Raw genomic sequence first — 21,937 nt, 5'->3', positions numbered from 1 at the left:
AGTCCTTCAGCAACAAATGTGCCTGGATGAATCAGCCAGGTCTCGTTTAGAAGCCAAAGAAAAATTTTCTAATAACGTCTCGATATAGTGGATTCAGTGAATTATCTTTTTATCAAAAGTATTTTCTGTATTTTTGAATAAAAGAAGATTGCCGCCATCCCCTCAGCCACCAAGTACCAAATCTAGAAATGTAAATACCCTCACTCAAACAGGCTCTGTGAGGCGCTTAGGGTTCTTAACATAAGATTTTGTTTCCTGCTAGAAATATTGTTTCAGAAAAAGTAGAAGCAATGATAGAAGGACCCCAGGAAACATCTGTGTATACAAACAGGCCAGCTCACTAGGAATAAAAATGCATTATGAATCATGAAGTTCTAAATATTTTTCTTAGCAGTTTGTTAACCAACATCTGAGAAATACGGTTCCCTAAGAGTCCCCCGTCAAATGCTTTCTTCAGCATTTCATTTCATTCTTAGGAGAGAAGTAACTCTGAAATCTTATCTTAGATTTTAGCAATGAGTTTTCTATTAAAAGTTATTTCTTTTCCATCTCAGGCTGAGCAAAGCTCTGGGCCAAGGGGGGTTAGGGAATTTGTTTCATAAAACTGACAGCTTGGCGAGCATTCAATCACTCAGCACTACATAGCCCAGGAGAACAAATAAGTTCTTTTCTGATGCTGCTCCAGACACATTATGATGTATTAGGTTGGTACAAAAGTAATTGTGGTTTAAAAGGTTAAAAACAATTGTGAAAACCGCAATTACTTTTGCACCAACCTAATATGTTCCATAACTTTATTTCTGCATTCATCCTGTTTGCCTCCTGCAGCAACAAGGAACGGGGGCAGAAAGCACACCAAAAACTATGACAAAACGGATGAGGAAGTGAAATTAATCACACCCTCATTTGGAAGATGAGGGAAAATGACCACATTGGATATGCTGTTTTAGTGGTGATACCCGGCCTTCCTTTCCAGGCCAATACGTTCAGGAGACTCTCGGCCATTGTGTTGTCCTGTCCTCAATACGTCCGGACATGTGTCTTTTTTGCAAGCTCCTACAGAGGCTTTAATGGGCAGATAAGGCCAACTTGGTGGCTGCCTTTGGCAGAGGTGGCACCAAGGGCAGGCTACTGGCTCACAGCCTGGGCATCATTCTGGGCAGCAGAGACCAGTCTGCCCCCAAACTCTGCACCAACGGAAACTTCATGTTTAATAGGCCTAACTCAGAGCAGCCAGAGAAAGGAAACCATTACAAAATGTCTTCCCTCCTCCCTAAAACAATTACAAGAACTTTTTTTCCCCCCTGGTACTCATACACAAAGCTACAATTGAAACATTCTTGCGTGAGACGCAACTAATCCATGCTCCTGGAAGACAGTAGTTACTGTTGGTGATGAGTAATGAAGAGGGTATGGGGGGGTGCTGGGGGCTAATGTGGTTCTGTCTCCATCAGGGTGCTGGTGACATGGGTGTGCTATTTGTGAAAATTCTTCAAGCTGTGCATTTAACAACACGTGCACTTTTCTGTACGTATGTTAGGATTTTAGACAAAAATCTGAAAATAAAAATCCACGAAGGATCATTTTTAGGACTTCTCCCATCCATATAGCTGGCTTTAAAAATCAAACATTACCAAGAAAATAAACCAGACCCTCCCACAGCTTAAAACTTCTGACCTATTGAAAGTGTATGTGACATAGAAAGCCTTTGAAAAATGCTGATACTAGCTAGTGTTTAAGCTTTTACCCACCTCATCCTTTATGCTTGGGGAAGAATATACTGTAGGCCATTTTGCTATAACTAATATCTCCTCCTCATGATGTGATGTAGAAGGGCACAGGGAAATGACAAAGCTCATTTTCACTCTCAGACTCATGGTAGGACAGGTTATTACTGTCGGGGGCTGTTTCCAAAGACCCAAGTCCCATTTGGGGTTCTTCTCACTCCTTCACTATTAGAGCCAAGTGGCCACAGGAATCTCATCCTTTTTTCACATCGGTCTCTTTCACATTTTCCCCTTTCTCTTTTATTTCCTTGCACTGAATTCTGCCTTATTCCTGCTGCTGTTGTCCACCACAAGAATGGACTCTGACACTTTTTCCTGGCACTGGTGTCACATGAGTGTGTCACCTCACTCTCCGTTTCTCTCTGCATTTCTGAATGTACCTGAAGGTTTGTGCCAAGTCAGGCCTTCACAGGAAAAATCTGGTTAGTTAGCTCGTTATTCCAGGGCTCTTCTGTCCTACCACTTACAACATGCTGTCTGCTTACTTACTGAGGTTTATTTTGCAAGAGAAATAGTTGGGGTAGGGATGGGGAAGGGAAACTTTTGAATAATGGAAGGCTAGGGTTGCTTTGCAAATTAAGATCCGAATGGGCCACTACTACAAATGATTCTGCATTTTGCTGTTCATTAAAAAAGTCTTTTCTAACCATAGTTTCAAGGATGTAGGAATGCATATGTGAAGAAACTGTTTTACTCACCCAGGAGCCAGTTTAAAATATTCCCACGTCTGGTTAAGGACTTGCAGGTCCCAGATGCCAGAAGTTCAGTCACCTGAAAGTCACCCAAAATGTCCGGTGACTCCCTCAGATGAGCAGGATTACAAGGAGGGTAAGGCACAGGCTAGTTTCCAGAAAAGCAGAATGGAGTTCTCAGGCCCTTGTTTTAAGAAAAGCATGTTGTTGGGACCCAGAGAAACCACCTGAAAGGGCTTGGGATATGTTCTTGCTTTTCCCATTCCCAAACTCCCTTCCTGCGCTGTGGCAGCATCACTGCAGCAAGTCTCCAGGCTCAGCTGGGTCTCCACTGCTTTGAGCCCGACCAGCCCAGCTGTCCATGTTGCTCCCCTGGCAGGTGGGGTAAGCAGCTTATCCTGATTTGCCCAAGACTGCCCAGGTTTTAAAGCTGAAAGTCCTATGTCTCAGGAACCTCCCCCGCACCAATTCCAATCCCAATCCCAGGCAAACCAGGCGAGTTGGTGACCCTAGCGGCAGGCCACCAGCCAAACTCCTCTCCTCCAGCTGGGCCCAATAAAGGCCTGAAGCAGAATTCCCCCATGCTCCCTGCAGCTTACAAATTCAGGCCTATTTAAAGTATACGAACTTGGAAAGTATATTCAAAGCTACTGATGGAACATGCTCCTGGTTGTGGACTGTCTATCAGGTTTTCTACCCCCGCCCCCATTTCTGGTCCCTTTATTGTTTTCATCATACTCCCTTCAGAAATTGGGGCTTAGATGATTCCGTGTGCCAGTGCCAAGGTTTTCTGACCACTTACCTAGGTCTGGGCTGCCTCAAACCTGGCTGCAAAGGGAAGGTGGGGCCCAGGTACACAATCTCTCCTCCCTCCTGAGTTCCCTGGCCCATGAGGGGCCCAAACAACAGAAACCAGGGTGTTGTCATAATTTACTCTGTCCACCAGGCATCACCACATCCTACAGAGTCAGTCTCCTAAATACTTCTAGAATCCAACCACTTATCTCCCCATCCACAGCCAGTATGATGCTTCAGTTCAAGTTCATTGCTCTCCCTGGATTATTACTGCAACAGAGCCTTTCTGGTCTTCCTTCCCTCCCACCCCAGCTCATTCTCCACTAGGGGAAAAAACCAAACACATAAAGTAGATAATATCGCTGGCCTCTGTGAAACTGCTCAGGATGAAGTCCAAGCTCATTATCAAGGCTTAATAGCTATTTCTAAACATCACTGAGGGTTTAAGTGAGAGCACATATATTAAATTCCTGGCCAGGTGCTTCAGCTCCATCATGGATTTGGAGAACTTGGAGTGCTTCACCCCGTCCACAGAAGTGGTAAAAAGGGTGGGGCATTTGGCATTGGCCACAACAGAAAGAGGAGGCAAACAACAGATACGAAGGAAGGGAAGAAGGGTCCCACACAGATGGGGGGTGAACAGCTATGTGTCCAAATATCTGAGATGGAGTTCAGAGTAGGTCCAGTTGCTCAGAGGAAGATGGGTCTCGTCCCCTCATAAGTGGTGGTACAGAGATGAGAGCCCAGGGCCAGGGCCCCACTGGTGTGGTAGGATTTGCTGAGCTCTCGGTGGGTGATGGATGGCACAGAGCTAAGTGGGAAGACAGAAGTACTCAAAGCAAAGAATGTGATATTTCATTTCGCCACTGATTAATGGGGATGGAGCCCATGTAAAAAGAAATGAGGCCTTGAGCTCATGCCTTTGAAGACTTGCTTTTGGAAACAAACTGGGGGAAATTTGTGTGTTTGTACTTTTTTTTATTAAACGTATTATATTATCTAAGTGCTGCAGAGCACAGTGCCAAGAACCAAGAAGGGCTGGGATGTGGTAGATGGTGATTAAAATGAACTTTAGGAAGTGCTGCTTGGCTCAAGAGAGTGAATGTTAAGACCAAGACCCCTGCGCACCCCCAAAGAAACATGATTCCCACTCTCAAAAACCAAAACAAAAACAAAACAAAGAAGGAAAAACAGAGAGAAAAAAGAAGAAGGCACAGGTTCCGGGGGAGAAAACGCAGATTTGTACACTTAGGAAAAAAATTATTCCACGTTACTCTTACTTTACAGGTGTTATGCAGGGCAGCCTGGGGGGTTTCAGCTCCCACACCCCACATAAGAACGCAGGACATGGTGAGGCCAAAAAGGAACACTCACGGAGCCACAGGTAGGGGAGTCATACCACTATACTCTCACTGGCAGCTGGGTTGGAGACACAGGAAGCAGGAGCCACACTGTCCGCAACCCACTGTCCTAACTGCAATCCGTGCTTTCCAGCCACCATCTTCCTGCTAACCCCCATTGTCTGCTAGCGTAGTCACAGCAGTTATATTTGTGGCCAATGGCTCACTGGTTATAGCTGACGGCCAGCTAGCCACAGCTGATGGCCGGCCATCCAATCATAGTTGATGGCCATTTATTACCTGAGCCAGCACCTTTCCACGTGAGGCCGAGAGCCTGGAAACTGCACTCCTGGCTCTGTCCCCACAAGTATTCATAAGAATACTTTCATGAGTAACCTCAGCTATTTCTTTACATCTGCATTTGTTTTTCAGCAAGAACAACATTCTCAGTACTGATGAAAGCTAGCTCGAAAGTCCAGGTGGCAAACATGACAGTCTCCACTTCCAGGCAGCCCTCCGGGACCCCTTGCCACTCACACCCTTTCGTCTCCTATCTTGTCTCAGGGCATCTGGCCTGTGCTCTCCAAATGGGCAAAGAGTTTAATTAGGGTGAAGATACAATGGTTGGGGGACTGCGCTTCTTTATCTGTCTGCCTGACTTGCTTCACTTTTCTTTTTCTTTCCTAGTTAACTTTTCTGCCACCATTTAATTGCAGAGAACAGCAGATCAGACAACCAATGGGCCCCTCTGTTTGGGCTTGCCCTACATCACCAGGGTGGTCAGGCAATTCCTAGAGATGGTGCCTCTTCCTTCTCCCCACCTGGTTTCTCTATCGCCTCCCAAGAGGCCCCAAATTAAAATGAATGTATTACAGAACAACTGCCAAGGGAGTGACCAAACCTAACTGTGGCTTAAATAAAGTTGGGACTGTCCAGGTCCCCAGGACAGTAGCAGGAAGGAAGCTTCTCCCAGGTGATGTGAGCCAGTGACCACTGCTCTCTGTATACCAAGAGGTAACAGCTGGACCCCAGGTCATACTACTTGAAGATGCAGGAATTAGTCCCTAAGCCCAGGTGGATAATGTACAACCAAAGGTCCTAGCATCAGCAGCACTTGGGAACTTGCTAGAAATGCCAATTCTTGGGCTTCACTCCAGACCAGCTCTGGGGGGGGGGGGGGTCCCAGGAATCTATTTTTAACAAGCCCTCCAGGTGATACTAATGCACATTAAAAGCCTGAGAACCACCTGTCTACAGGCCTCTGAAAGAGGGAGGAGCTGTGTAGGGCTGGGAGGGAGGAAGAAAAATGCCAAGCTGGTGGGCATTCCAGGAGAGGGGCATATAAAGTGAGGAGCTGATGGGGCAGAATGGCATAGTGAAACAAGCTTGTTCCAGAGCTGCACTGTCTAATACAGTAGCCACAAGTCACATGTGGCAATTTACATTTAAAATTAAAAATAGAAAGACAAATATTGCATGATCTCACTTAAATGTGGAATCTTTTAAAAAGCCAAACTCATAGTAACAGAAAGTATAATGGTGGCTACCAGAGGCTGGGATGTGGGGGAAAAGGGGAAATTTTTAAAACAGAAAGAAAAAGAAGATATAAGGGTGGTGGCCAGGGACTTGGGGGAGGGGTAACGGTTATTGTTTAATGGGCACAGAGATTCAGTCTGCAAGATGAAAAGAGTGGAGATGGCTGGTGGTGATGGTTGCACAACAATGCACTTAACACCCCTGAACTGTACACTTAAACATGATTAAGAAAAAACTATTTTTAATAAAATTAATTAAAAATAAAATTAAAAAGTCAGGCCTCAGTCACATTAGTCACTCATTCTAGTGCTCATTAGAGACTTATAGCCAGTGATTACCATATTAGACAGCGTAGGACATTTCTATCATTGCAGAAAGTTCTATTGAACCAGGCTGTATAGAATTGCAGTTCTACCTCCTATGAGCTGTGTGACCTTGTGTAAGTTACTAACCCTCTCTGAACCCCGATTCCTCCTTTATGAAATTAATATCATAATACGCACTTATCTCATATGATTATTCTGGAGCTGGAAATAAAATAATAAATGTAAATTACCAGGAACAGTTGTCCAACCTATAGCAAGAGCTTGATAAATGATAGGTAATATTACTGCTACTGTGATTTTATGAGCAGCCATTGCAGACATTTTCTAATGGGATGGACAGTCTGCATTGGCTAGGATGGACTCCTTCCACTACATTGTCACCGCAAATTTTAGAGTTCATGTAAGTGGCTTTACTTTCAGCAGGACAAGCCAGTAGCACCATCCCAAAGCAACACCCATTTGCTGGCCAGAAAGGACCAGAAAGGTGGCGCCCTAATCCAGAAGCAGTATGTAAGAGACTTGTAGTAAGGCTACAATTCTCGAAGCCAGAGAGCCTCATTTTGTGAGGGATTATCTTTTTATGAAAACAAAACAAAACAAAAAAACAACACTAATGTCATAATCCCTGGGATGTTCCATTACATTAGACCAAAGGCTTCAGTGTTCTTCATCTACAAAGATGCCCAAGAGATCCTGTAACCTTGGTGCAAACCTCCCCCCATATAAGAAAACAAACAAAATCCAGCCCAGAGTATTGCACAACCCGGAGACATCCTCCCTACTGAAGGCCAGTCATGAGGGGGAGAATGGGAAGAGCGCTTCGTATGTAGCATTTTATTCTGACTAGTTCGGAAAGAGAGTCACTGAATGTTCTTGAGCTAGGGCGACGAGGCTACAAGGGTGCTTTAGCAAGAGGAATAGCAGCTGGGGGAGCAAAGACAGGAGTCAGGTGGAGCAGTGAGAAGACTGGAGCCACACCCAAGCGAGCCGTGGAGGCCTGTGCTCCTGGTGGCAGGGGGACAGGGCCGAGGACAAGAGGGGGGGCGTCGAGCCTCCGGGAACTGGCAGCAGCGCTGACATCTGGAGCCAAGGATAAAGGGAACAGGCTCCCAGCTTTGAGGTTGCTTGTTCAGACTTTATGTCCAAGAGGCCAGTTTTCCCCTTCCGAGTCCTCTGTTGAAGCAATTCCATTCTTCACAGGGACTGTGGGCAAAGCCAGCGCTCTGTGGGTGATGGGTCAGAAGGGTCAGGTAAGGGACTTGGAACAGGACCTCTCAGGTTGGTTTTTCAGGCTTAGGAATGATCATAAAGGCTCCCCCTCCTGATCCACTCAGGTCTCCAGGGTGACTCCCAGACTTTTCTAATGTTCAGGATGAGTAACATTTTTTTAAAAATTGGAGGATCCAACAGGAGTTGGACAACTTCTGACTGTCAAAAAAAGATGTTAAACCACAAATGTCATGTCCTATCTTAATCATTAACAAAAGAGATTTTAACACTAAGAAAAGTGGGAAAGACCGTTTTAGAATAAAGGGCAATTCTGTAAAATGGAAAAGGTTTAGCTTAAAAAAAAAAAAAGGAAACACTACATTTTCACTTTTCTTACATTTCACTATGCATGGGTAGAAATTTTGTCCCATGGAAGCAGTGGTCCACAAGCCTGGTCTGTAGGGAAGACTGCTTTATGTGACATTCCCAAATGGTTCCCTGTGTGACTTGGGCTGTTAGTATCAGCTCTGATGACCCCAAATCCAGCTGCCAAGCTCCTAAGAGCAAAAACAAAGCTTGAGGTTTCTGCTGTGGGTGTGTCCAACATGGAAAGGCAGGGTGGAACCAGTCTTTTCTGGCCCTCTTAAAATGCAAGTGATAAGCCACAGAGGATCTTAGAACAAATGGTCTCATATTGATATTTTCACATTCAATAATTTCGTATTTAGTCTAGTGGGTTAGTGATTTTTTCATAAAAGGAAATTGCAGCCAGAGTTAATTGCTCAATCTGAAATGTATCTGGATATTGTTTAGATGTTGGAAAGGAAACGATAACGTTGTAGAGTTTTAGCAAAGAGGAGGGCATTATTTTAGAAAAAAAGTAAATGTAAGTTAATAGAAAATGTAACCCCGTACGGTTTTCAAAGCTTTCGTTTATATAGTTGAAGAAACAGCACCCCTATTTTGGGCTTTCCTTGACATTTTTCTTATTTCTAAAATGCAAAAGGAAATTCATCAGCACAGGCTCAATCCATTCCCATTCATTGATTTGTTAGCCAATCAATGGCCATTGTAATCTGAAAAAAATAACACCCATTTCTATGAACCTTTCCAAGCGAGGCTGTGTTCAGCTAAGCTTAATAAAGTGAAAACCGCAAGGACCATCTGGGAAACACTTCCGGAGTCGCGAAAGATAGTGGCAGCCTTTGCCCAACCTGCTATAAATAAGTGTCTCAGAAAAAAAACAAAAACAAAAAAAACCCACCCGATTTTCAAATCTGTTTCTATTTAATACAGCTGCAATAGAGTTTATTTAGCTTTTCCCTATAGCAGGAAGACTGTTTGCATTTTTATGACAAGGGTCTAAATGTTTTTCACAGCCACATCCATTGCCATTATTTTGAGGAACAACATACCACGCGGACCTGTTTGCTTCTGCAGCACACAGCAGTGGCCCCAGTGGCCTCAGCACCACAACACTGGCCTCCTAAGCCCAGATTTATGATCCTGTTTCCTCTTCCAGTGTTGCAACCATCACCCAAATCCTGGCCTGCAAGGGGCTGGCAACTTAGAATGACCAAGTGTCACGTGCAGCAAATCAATTATTTATCTGCCTGGACCCAGCACGCTGTGGAAGTCTGCCAGCTCATTGCTTCTTCCTTCACAGCGACATGGAAGAGTCAAATTACTCTTCAAGTGAGGCTAGAAGTCACCAATAGAAGGTCTCTGGCTGCCTTGGCAAACCCCTCCACAGTCACCTTCCCATCTTTCCTCACTGGCTAAGCTTGCAAAGGAATTCCTCTACACATGCTACTCCAAACTCCTTCAGACACTCTTTGGAAAACAGGTCCACCTAACCTTGGATGGCTACTGAATGAAGTGGCCACCACTGATGTCTACACTGAGCACCTGCCCATACCCAACCCCCCCCCCAAAGTGTCCATCCCAGTAGGAAGCCGGGCAGGGCAGGGCAGGGTTGACCCCGGGACACTGTCCTGTGTCAGTGATCCACCTTCTGAGTTCTCCCTCTGTACCCCAAGAGCCTATCCCATTTCCATGCCTGGGCAAGGAATGACACCCTCCCTGTGAATGCATGCCCCTCCTTTCTAGCCTTTCAAGGAACCACCGGAAAGATGAGGGCTGAGGGCTTGTCCCAGCGGTAGCATTTCATCTGTTGCTGCTGGCTGCAGGCATTTTCAGGTCTGAGGTGCCTAAGGGAGCCCTGGTAACATTCTCTTTCCTAAGGAGAATTGCTGCAAGGAAACAAATGCGTGTATGGGGAACAAAAGTTGGGAGGGGTAGTGGAGACCACCTGACTTTGAAGTTCCAATAATCTTGAAAAATGCTCTATTTAGCCATCACTGACTTTCTCCCTCAACAGTCCTGAAATGCGTGGTACACAGAGGACTGACCAATCTGAAATGAGTCTATTCCAGTGTTGTGAGCAAAGCTCTCCCAACTACACTCAGGGGCTAAATTAATTGGCTCAGGCTTAAGATGCTACGGGAGAAATGACAGTGGGGAGGGGACGGGGGTAGAGGAAGATGTCTGGTGGCTTTAAGGGCATGCCTGGAATCAGGTGCATATGAAAAAGAAATTAGGGAGGAATAAACCTGTTCTCTTTATGAAAAGCCAGAGAAGCCGTTAATTATTATATTGTGCCACCCAATTACCTATGACTTATTCAATTGCCTGCCTTGAAGAAACAAACAAACAAACAAACAAACAAAACCTCTGTGTTTATGCAAGCTTACAGACCCTTCTACCAACCTTAGAATTGAAACAGGCACATGACCCGCTTCCAAATGTTAATTAATCACCCCTACGAATTGTATATATACAAATCAGAGGGGGAAACTGTATCATTTATTATTCCAAATTGAATATTCCCAAAAGCACAAGTTACTAAATCTTGGTCTAGACCAGTGGTTCTCAACCAGGGGTGATTTTGTTCCAGAAGGGACATTTGGCAAGGTCTGGAGACATTCTGGGTTGTCACAACTGTGGGGGGGGTCACGGGGGGATGCTACTGGCATCTAGTGGGTAGAGGTCAGAGATGCTGCTAAACATCCTACAGTGAACGCACAGGACAGTTTCCCCACAATAAACAAAGATCTGGCCTAAAATGTCAAAAATGTCAATAGGGCCAAGGTGGAAAAAATGTGCTATAGATAAAGCCAAGTATGCTTGGTCTTCAATATTCTTATCGTTGGCAGTCATCAAAAGGAGAAGACCCCATTGTCTTTGAAATCTAAGGTCAACTAGGAACATATTTACTCCCTTCAAAATAAAGGAAATAGGGTCTCAATCTGAATGTAGGAACATTAAAGAAATACTGTGACCATGGTGGGGGTAGGTATGGTGCATTTAAATGCATATTTCATCAGTCTAAATGGATGGAAATTAATATCTCATAAAATAAAATGATTATCTAGTTATGTTCCATACAAAACCAAAATCAATACATTGTATGTTAGTTAACCTGCAATTGGAGTTTAAAAAACTAAAACAAGGAAATGCCATTCTTTCCCATTTCTTGCTAGCTGGGTACACATTTCTGAGCAAGCAGTATTAAAACACAAACAAGCAGACAAAACCTTTTTTTAAAGCAGATTTTTCCAGAGCATAAAAAGCTTCCTGAACCATTCCATTTTATTTACTGTAGATTCAATCAGTTTTTAGTGAGCAAAACATGCAGCCCATTCTCTTGGTTATGCCTGCCTGGCTTTCCAAATGCCCTCAAAACTGGGATGATGAATCACATACTTTGGCCCCACTGTGCCAATTAATAGTAAGCAAAGAATTCCACACAGCCAAGACAGGACTTTCTGCCTGGTGTGTGTGTGTGTGGGGGGGTGGTGGTGGGCAGGGGGGGGGTTGTCTTTCAGCCAGTTGTTTCCAGAGGGTCTTAAGAGCAGGTGTTGAGATTCTCTAAAATTCCTTTAGTTCTAAAACATTCTGTGTGGCTCACAATGTCCCCAGCGTGGGGATGGGCTTTGGTCGGGAAAAATGTATGTTCCTAGAGTCAGCCTAGAGCTTCCAGGCTTAAACCATGAAGGAAGAATGGCTGACAGCTATAGCATTTCAACCCTTCCAGGCCACCGTTCCTTTCTCTGAATTATACACAGCAAAAGCGGCCATACACACAAAGGCAAAAATAACAATAACAACAACAACGAAAACGCCCAACCACGCCCAGTCTTGGCTGCCAGCGAGGCCTGACTCTGCTGCTGAAAAAGAACAGTTGCTACAGTGCAGCTGGAGGAGCTTTTCCAGGGAACTGGTAATACCCTGGCTGTTAATGAATTATTTTTCGCCAGAATGTCGGATTCTTCCTGTGCTCCAGTAAACAGTCTGCTTCTGCCTTGGGAAACAAAACCAGCTCCTTCCGAGGAGCTCAAGGAGGTCAGCCAAGGGTCCCCTGTGGGGGCAGCCCCCTCAGGAGCCAGAGCCACAGGCGCCTGACCTATAAATCACCACAGCTCCAAGTTCACTATTCCAGCTCTTTCTGTCTACTTGGGCTATGCCCAAGAGCCCAGGGAAGGGCCCAGGAAGACCACAGTGCCCCTGGGATCCTCCCCCTACCCCAGCGAACTGTCCCTTGGTCATGTTTCCTCATCTTTGGCACCATGGTGTGTGAAATTGGGCTTCCTTGCATTTATTCTGTCTCTCCCACAGAAATTATATTGATTTCCTTGCTCTTGTTTTCATCAAACAGTCAGGAAACGACTATGTGTGTCCCCCTTTCTCCTTTCTCTTCTTTAAGACTGGCCCCAGCCCCAAATAACCCACTCTCGTTATGAAAGTGTCTACTTGGGACACTATTCGCAAAGCAAATCCCTGGGAAGGGTATTCCTAGAGCAGGTGTCGGTTGCTCAGGCAGGAGACAGCGCACGGATGGACAAGGGCATTGACCTGGGGTAGAGTAGGGGGAAGGAAAAGAAAGGAAAAGGGTGATTTTGTTCCAGCCAGCCCTGCCTCCCCTTGCTCTCATCTCCATTAAGTTTCAGGAACCCACATTCCTAACAGAACTTGACTGAGCAAACATGCTCATGAGTAGGCTTGATGGGGACTATCCCCAAAATAGCACCTTAGCTACCAAAAATCTAAGTCACCTAATGACAGGCTGTTGTGGCTACAGAGTCAGCCTAATGTCCCCCATCTGCCATGGAGGCAGAGAGCGTTTATGTCCCCCCAAAACATCTGGAGGTGCTTCAAGGCTGAAGGCACATGTTGGTAGTTAGTTTGCGCTGCAGCAGTGCTAATAGAAATATATATGTAATTTTAAAGTTTCTAGCAGGCACATTAAAAGGATTAAAAGGACCAGGTGACACTAAATTTAATGTTATCACTTATTTAACCAATATATTCAAAATAATATCATTTCACCATGTAATTGATATAAAAAGTATTAAAGACCTACTTTGCATCCTTTTTTGGTACTCTTAAAAATTCTGTGCATATATTATCCTTATAGCACATCCTATTTTGGACTGGCTACCTTTCACATGTGACTAGTGCCTACTGTATGGAACAATGTAGACATACAGAACACTTCCACCATCATAGAAAATTCGATTAGACAGTGCTGTGCTGAAAGACCAAACCAGCTGTGGGAAGAAGAGGGACAGGTGAGTGCAGGATGGACTACAGTTATTGAAATAAGAATGACAGCAGAAATGGGAACTGCAAGGATTGTGATGTTCTGGGAGTCCCCAGTCCTACCTCTAAGTGGAGATTAAAATGAGCTTTTAAGAAAGGCCCAGGGCCCATGCCTGCATAGAGAGAGTATAGCCATTACTCAAGGAATCTGCTGGTTGAACCGCCTCCATCTCAGCTCTTCTGATCTGTTTGAGGCAGGGGATGGGACAGAAGATCACCAAAGTCACATATGTTCTTTCAATAACAATTCTGGGTTTGCAATCTAATTTGGCGCAGCAGATACAGAAACACGATCAAATTACGTGTGCCTGTGTCTGTGTGTGCATGTGTGTTTGTGTGTGTGTTCTTGGCTGGAGAGAGAAGGAGGGTCACGTGCGAAATACAGAAGTGATAACATAGCCACCAAAATCAGCTCCTCATCAGAGGCCATCAGAACACAAGAGAGTGGTAGATTTGAGGGGCTTATCAAAAATTGGGAGACACAAAGGAAACGCTCTGAGTGTGGAAAGAATGAAATGAAGGGCGTTGGGCAGACAATCAGGTGGGAGAGAGAAGTGATAATCAGAGGCAGTCTCCAAAGACAAGAGCTGCCAACTCTACAGCAAGGATGTCACCCTGATCCCCAAATCAAGCTTAATGCAGAATGCCACACGGGCTTTTATGCAGGGGAGAGTGCAATTAGCCATCTTCCCCTCTCTGGAGAGCCTGGTTCTCTGAGGTGTCCCTTGGATTCTGATAAGGGAGGCAGCAGCATCAAAATACCTCATATATGGATTCAAATCCTTGCTCTCCCAGTGGTTCCAAAATTTCTAGAGGGTTAAGGCTACCATCTGGTTGGAAGGGGGCTGAGGGACTAACTTTGACAATGACGTTGCAGAAGCACGACCCCACCTCATTTTTATTTAGAGTTTATTCATCTTAGTCAGTTAAGAGTCAGAAATACCTTATCCACCTTTGGTCCCATTATGGGCCTCAGGCTAATTACTTATCCTGTGTCAGCCTCAGTTTCCTCACCCACAAGATGGGGATGCTATTGACCATCTCACATGGACTTGTCAGCTTGGAACTATTCTGGGGTTGAACTGAGGCATGACACCAGGAACTCCACATCCACAACAAAACATACATATCTCTAGATTTCCCCCTGCTGGGTCTCTCTTGACAACGACTTACAGCTCCCTCCCCACCACCATTCACTCCACCAGCTCCATCATTTAGTAACTCAACTCTTAATTATTAAGTAACAGTTGGGTGTTGGGTATTCCAAGATGAAAAGGCACAGACTTTCCACCTGATAAGAATGCACCTTGGGTGACTGGCTGTGTCCCTGGTAGGCTTCCCTCACCCTTAGGTACCACATTTTGTGAATGAGTAGAGGCTGAGAACTTTGGCCTTTGGGAGAAATAAATAAGAGACTTGGGGAAGGGGTAGAGGAACATGTTGCCCCTTTAAATCATAACCGCTCAAGTCTGGAATCAGACATGGGACTGGAAATTTCTCTGAGCCTCTGATTCCTTATCTGTAAAATAATGAATGCCTCCATCACATCACCCTGCACTCATGTGAAGAGTTTGGCAGACAGAGGGCAACAGCAAATGTTAATTCATTTCCCAATTTATTTCCCTGCACTACCCTCCTTCCCCAAATCTAAGGTTAGAGAAGGAGCAAGAGAATAGACACTTGGTATTTCTGACTGGAGACTCAGAGCACACTGTATGTGACTATCTCCACATCCAGAATATCTCCATGCTGGGTCCAATGGATTGGGGGAGGCCAGTCTCATCCAGTTCTCTGGTCATTGGAACTAGTGCTGTAGCTCTCTCTCGGTGCTATGGCACTCCCAGCGACACCTCCTCAACGCCTCCCGTCCTTTTCTTTTTCTTTCCTGCCTTTCAGAGGCCTCATCTTGGAGGCTGGTTTTTGGGCTACCAGACGTTTTATTTATTTTGCAGTGCTTACCCAACTGCCCACCAACCAAGTTCTCACACTGGCAACTGGCATCACGGGGAAAGCTGTTTTCGCTTTTAATCCCGAGATGGGCAGGTTTTCCTGGGCGGAACTTCACTGCTGGAGGTCGGGGGCTTCTTTACGTTATAAAGGCTCCCCAGCCAGGGCTGAGCGGTGCTGGTGCCAAAGCAGCCAGTATCCCAAGTTCCAGTCTCATTTGGTTCACTGTGCCCTGGCCGCCTTGCTGACGCCTCTAGTGGGTATCTTATAGGATGAAACGAAAGTGCCCATTTGGAAGATATTGTGTATGTGTGTGTGGGGGAGGGGGGTGCGGCAGTAGACGGCCTCTCTGGGCTTCTCAGAGGCAGAGAAACTGGGATGCCACCGGGCTTATGAATGTGCACCTTGCAGCCCATCCCCAGCTTCTGAAAGTGGCACAGCTCCCCATGTTCCCTTTTGAGAAGAAAACAAGTGGGTGGGGGCATAATGCTGCTCCCGCGCAAGCAGTTCCCACCCACTGGCCTCCCCACTGTCCTCTACCCACACTGGAACCCGTCTACTGTAACAAAGGCACATCACCACACATTTTCAAAGTTATCAGAAGTCTCTTGGTCAAGCAACAACCAATTCTGATTACTCCAAAGGAAGAAGAGGGACATTTAGAAAACGGTGGGAAAGATCCCCTGGGAAAAGCCCAGCAAACCTTGCCCTATGCACGCAAGGCTAAGAATTGCTTTCTCCCTGCTGGCTGCTTTTCTCTCTGTTCTAAAGAGAAGCTTCCAAGACTCAGCTAAATAAAGGGATCACACCAGAGGAGGAGAGAGAATGCTAAACCAACAAAAACAAAGACTCAAATGAAACAGAGCGAGCCATGAGAATTCGCGGTTATCAAAACTTTGTTTGGCCGTATCTATTTATCATCGCTGCACACCCGGGCTCTGCGGAATATCATTCTGTTGATGTCACTTATCCTCAGCAAAATATTTACACATCCTTAAAAACGCCAGATGAGGGGGGCCAGCCCGCGCACTGCCGCAAGCTGCCCCTCAAGCACCGTCGCCGAGTTCGGGGCGGACGGTGAGGTGGTGGGGCAAGACTAAGGGTGGCTCCGCCAGCACAGGTAAGAGCTATGGATAGTTCCCGGAACGCGGCCACCCCGGCGCTGCGCCCTGCCCTGCCCACCTCTCCCCCACCTGACTCTGCTAGAAGCAGCCACATCCCCGATATGGTGTCTGCGCCTCCTCCGTCTCCCCCTGCCTTTCTCATTGATTAAGTTCTCAAACCATTGTTAAAGCCGGGTTGCTTTTCCCTGGAAAACTGGGCTGAATTCATTAAGCTTCACCGTGCCACAAAAGGAATATTCATAAAAGTTTGGCAGGCAGAAAAGGAGGTTGACTGCGTGCCACGGGGTGGGTGACAATTCGCTTCTCCAAAGCCACCTTCTTCTTCCGTGCCCCATCCCTCTCTCCATCCATCCGTCGTGCCCCAAACCTACTCCAGGGACTTCTGATAGGGAAACACAAAGCAGCAGCTGTTTGGCAACATTTCTACCCCTCGCCGGCAACTGTGGTGGGATGCCATTTCCCCACCCAGGCGGAGCATATCCGGAACAATAGTCGGGCTTTAAACGGCAAACAAGCAAACACACAGAGCACAACCCCAACCCCGAAAAAGCCAACGCGGCGACAAGCAATAACTCCCTCCGCAGCAAAAGACATCGCGGAAACGCACGCAAAAATGCAGCGAGAACGCTGCTCGGTGCCTAACATGGCAGAAAGCCTGAGCCGCTGCGGCCACCCTGGGTCTGAACATTGGGGGGCACGAGGGCGTTCGGGGCGCCGACGCACACTCACCCGGCTCCAGGAGGTTGCGGGGCTGGCCGAGCGTCACAAAGGCGAGCCCAACGCGATCTGGCAAAACCCAACTTTCCACCCGGCTCTCCAGGGCCGCCAGATACGTCAACAGAATCCATCTTTCGAAGGGCCTGGAAGGCGCCGGGTTTTCCGGGCCGGGGCAGAGCGGCAGAGCCAGAGGCGGCCCCGTGCGGTGCCCAGGCGCGGAGTCTGCCGCGCGCCGCCCTCTGCGCCGGGTGCCAGCGCTGGTGGCGGCCCGAAACCCACTTCGGGGCCCCCGCCCCGCCGGCCGGCGCCGCCTCCCCGGCCGTCCCCGGCCCCGCCGGCCAGTGCGCGGCGCCGGGAGCGGGAGCGGGACCCGGGGACGCCGCACGGGTGGCGGCCTCAGCCTGTGCGTCCCCGCCCCCGCCCGGCCCTCCCCGCTGGCCCCGGCCTCCGGGCGCCGTCCTGCCCCCAGGAGCAGGCCCCTCCCCGGGCGCCGGGCCCTGCCAGGCGCGCCCAGCGCGGCGCGCCCCCTGCGTCCAGTGGCAGGTCCGCCCGGGGAGGGCGGGGGGGACCCCGACCCGTAGTGGGGCTCCGCGGCCGGTACCTCGCAGTCGCAGCCGCCGCCTCCAGGAAGCCGCAGGGTGGTCGCGGGTGCGGGAACTCTCGGGTCCGGCCTCGCCGCCGGCCGCCTGAAGAGGATGCGCAGCGGTGGGAGCCGCCGTCGCCGCTGTCACGGAGCTGCTGTCGCCGCCGCCGCTGCCGGTTGTGCGTGAGCGTGTGTGCGCCTGTGTCCGGGCGAGTGTGTGTCTGCGTGCGGAGCCCAGCCTTTACTATATACACCAAGGGGTGGGAGGAGGCGGGGCAGGGGAGGGCTTGGGGGAGGTGGCGGAGGAGGGGGAGTAGAAGGGGGGCGAAAGGGTACCCGAGGAGGCGGTGGCGGAGGAGGGACAGGTGATCTCGCCCACGGGGAGGGCGTGGTTGTAGGAGGCGAGGGGTGGCTGGTGGAAGGGGCACCCGGGGCGCGGGGTGCCGGGTGGGGGTGGTGAGACGCCTGGGAGGGCCGGCGGGCTAGGACCATTCCAGATCCCAGGATGGAGAGGAGTGAGAACAGAGCCCAGGAGGGAGAAAGTGGCTGGCTGATGGAGGCCGGAGAGGTGGGAAGGGCCCAGGGATCACCTCCTAAAATGTCAATTGTCATACATGTCCAAGATCCTTCTCACGAAGTGTGAGATTATTAGAGACAAAATTAGTCCACGGACAATAATCTCATTTCCACGTAATTGTTTGAGAGGTGATTCATTTATGAATCTAACATTTATTAAGCCCCTACTGTTTCCCAGACACAGGGCTAAGAACTGGAGTTACAGACAGAGATGATGAATATATGGTTTACTAACCAGTAAATAAATCATAGGTATCAGCAGTACTATTGATCATTTTAAAACAAAATAAAAAACCTAAATCCTATAAATGTTTTAAGACAGCAAAGGAAGCAACTACATTGGTTTAATTGATCCCCAAAGATGTAGATTTGTTTCCTGCTAATCAAAACAGGATGAAGATATTTGAGAGAACAGCAGAGCAGACATGACTTTAATCGGAGCAGAAAGCAGTCTGAATCTACCTGTCCTTTGCATGTTCATATGTCCTTTAATCCCAACACTGAGTGGTAACCATGATATCCCTCTTGTATTATAGAATTTGGGGTGGCCGACCAGAGTGTGAAATACATAGAGAGAAGCCTGGTTAAGTTTATAATTTGTATGGGAAGCTGAACTTGTGTTTGAAAGGTTCTGTTTGAACCTTGCTGTTTTATAAGCATAATATGGTAGAAAGCAGGGCCACATTATGATTTTCGTGGGCACGTTGCCTTTGTGGATGCGTTCCTCCATTAAAAAAATAGTAAAGATTACATTTTTCAATTGCATTAGTGTAAAGACGAATATATTAACATGATATACTAAAACATTTTCTTCTACTTAAAAGATCACTTTTTCTTCTGATTTTAAAAGAAATTAAAACATGTCCGTGGGCCCCTAAAAGGACTGTGGGCCCCAGGCACTGTGCCTACTGCCGCTAACAGAGAAGTCAGCCCTGGTGGTACTATTCCTTGATACAGAATTTCCTCTTGAAAAAAAGAGTTAATTTAAGAAGTGCCCAATCAACATAAGGGCAGAAAGACACACAGTTCAAGTTTAAGAATTGATAATAATGAACATCAACAGAAGGTACCACATCCTACTTGTTTCAATCAGGCTCTTGGGGTTTTAAATCAGCTCTGAGTAACTAATGATACCAATGGAAATATTTGTCTGTTATATGTCTTCAACCACTTCGGTAACCAAAGACTTCCTCTATGGCTCTCATAACTGTTCTGAGCCCTTGGATCAGGTATGTGAGGGCTCCGTCGCCAGGACCTAGCCTGAATACAACTAAAGACACAGCTGGGTAATTATAATGGGACAAGTTCATGGATGAAAGATTCATAAAGGTTTTGTGTGTGTTGAGGGGGTATGTGTGTATACGGTAGGGACTGATATCCTGGAAGGCAATTACTAGCCTATTTCTTTTGTTGGCCTCATCACAACCCTGGGTTAATGTTTGATCCTCGCTGGCAGTTGTGATTCATATTTGCTGCCCTTTGAGGTGCTTATGTTTTGAGGAAAGACTATATTGATTCAGATTAATGCATAATAAACAGGCATCATGGCCCCTATTCCCAAAGAAATGTACAGTGGCACCCCTCTGTATTTTCATCGTGACAACCCTTGCAGAGGGAAGGGGAAAAGAGGAGTCCATAAAGAAAGGGTCTGGATTGGGAGGGAGATGTTTTCAGACAGAAATAGGACATGGAAAAATTGTATTTACACAGTTTTAAGGGATGCCTAAGAAAATGGAGGGAAGAAAGGACATCCCAAACAGCAGGAAAGAACCACAGACAAACAAATAAACAAACAAAAACTTCATTGCTCAGGTTGATTTTTGAGATTTTTAATTCTAATATTTGGACTCAAGAAATTTCCTATCTCAGATCTGATTCTTTTGTCTCTGTCCTATTTCTCTAATACAGCATCGCCTCCTAATCTAGTTTTTGCATACTTGCCAGATGTGTGATTCATTCATTTATCCAATGAACATCTATTAAGCACCTGATGTATGCCAGTCACTGAGCTAAGGACTATGGTTAGGGAGATGTTTAACATAGGGTTGCTGACCCCAAGGAGCTCACAGTCCAGTAAATAAAGTGTTAATAATACTATGGAGACTGTGTGGTACATGAAGAGTTATAAAATCAGCCAGGTGAACACCGAAGAAGTGGGCCTACCCTTGTACTGAGAAGGCATAGGGAATGGCATGGGGCAGGGCAGTCAGAAAAGATTGCACAGAGATGGTGACAAGAGCTGAGCATTGAGAGATGAACAGGAGTTTTTCAAAGTTAAGGGAAAGGCATTACAAGTGACGGGAACAGCAGGCACCAATGCTTGGATGCAAAGCACTTTCTGGAGGCTGCAAATATTTTGTGAAGGTAGAGTAGAGGCTGTGAAGAATAGTAGTAGGGGGTGCAGAGGTAGGTAGGAGTCAGTTGAGGTCCCTGGTCTGTCCTGTAAAGGAGTTTTTTCTTAAAGTCAATGGGGAGCCATTGACAGAGTTGAAGCAAGGGAGTGAGTGACCAGGAAAGATTCGGGTTGAGGAATGATCGCTCCCCTGGGGGGTGTGAAGGGCTGATTGGAGAGGGTAAGCTTGGAAGCAGGGAGACCAGGTGAGAGAGATTTTGTCAATGATCAGAGTTGGAGTGAAGGTAGTGACAGCAGAGATGAAGGGTCAGAACTTAAGTGGTACTCAGGAAATAAAATCAACAGGACTTAATGATGGAGGAAACAGGAAGGATTAGAATGACTGACGCCTGGCTTTCTGAATTGGGTAACAGGGGGGTGGGGTGTGGCCACTGAGATAGGGGTCCCTAGGAAGAGAAGCAGATTTGGGACTGGAAATGATGAATGCCATAGATTCCCCCAGAAGCAGATCCTGAGATAAGGATTTGAGTGCAGAAAGTTGATTTGGAAGGTGAAGGAAACACTGGTAGGGTAATGGGGAAGGGAGACAGGGGGGCAGCAGACAATAGGGGGAATGTTTTCACGGCCCATTACTACCATGAGCAAGTGGAGCTTAATCTCGCAAGCAAACTCTTGGACACGATGCAAAACATGCACTCCAGAATTGTCCCACTCAAGAAGTGAGGAAGCTGGTTGAGGGCTGCCCAGAGGATGCTAATTTTCTGGGAATTTCAACTTGCCACCTGGCATAGGCAGAGAGTCCTTCTCAGATATCGGGAGAGGATCCTGGCTGGCAGCTTGGAGGTCTGTGGAACACACTGAAATGGTAGCATCCGAGGGATGTGGGTAGAGCACTGTCAGTGTTTGCTCCAGGGAATTCTGATTAGGACATTTTGAGTTGGAAGTGCCTGTTGGGTAGCCACAGAGAGAAGTCCAGTAGGCATTTGCAAGAGCAGATGTGGAGGTCAAAATCTAAGCTGGAGACCTAGATTTGGGAGTTGTTGGGCCATGGGTGTTTGTTGAACCAGTCAGTGGGTGTGGATGAGCTCTGCAGAAGACATATGTGACTTAAGTTGATGGCTGAGCCCGTCACCCTGGGCCATGACAACATGATTTGATCTTATCTGCACGAACATCATTGCCAATTTCTCTAGGAGTTCCTGGAAGCCCTGAAGTTGTAATGCCAATTTAGGGCTCATGGGTATGAATGTGTCTGGGGAAAAGCGTCTGTTGCTTTCAGGAAATTCTTAAA

General features: G+C 46.9%; 1 protein-coding gene across 5 annotated transcripts in view; it reads right to left on the bottom strand.

The window, feature by feature from the left end:
- RAI2 (retinoic acid induced 2) overlaps positions 1 to 17,975 on the bottom strand; it is a 61,588-nt gene extending 43,613 nt beyond the window's left edge. For 2 of the 5 annotated variants that reach the window (XM_033119654.1, XM_033119665.1), the window contains exon 1: positions 17,147 to 17,453. The gene's annotated coding sequence lies outside the window, so the exon portion shown is untranslated. Of the gene's footprint in view, positions 1 to 17,146; positions 17,465 to 17,735 lie in introns of those variants that run through there. The other 3 variants (XM_033119634.1, XM_033119645.1, XM_033119623.1) reach the window with 3 other exon arrangements.
- Between the last annotated feature and the right edge of the window lie 3,962 nt (positions 17,976 to 21,937).

The sequence above is a fragment of the Rhinolophus ferrumequinum genome, chromosome X, assembly GCF_004115265.2.
Source record: "Rhinolophus ferrumequinum isolate MPI-CBG mRhiFer1 chromosome X, mRhiFer1_v1.p, whole genome shotgun sequence".
Classification (NCBI taxonomy): Eukaryota; Metazoa; Chordata; class Mammalia; order Chiroptera; family Rhinolophidae; genus Rhinolophus; species Rhinolophus ferrumequinum.
This window is presented reverse-complemented; position numbering and strand designations above follow the sequence as displayed.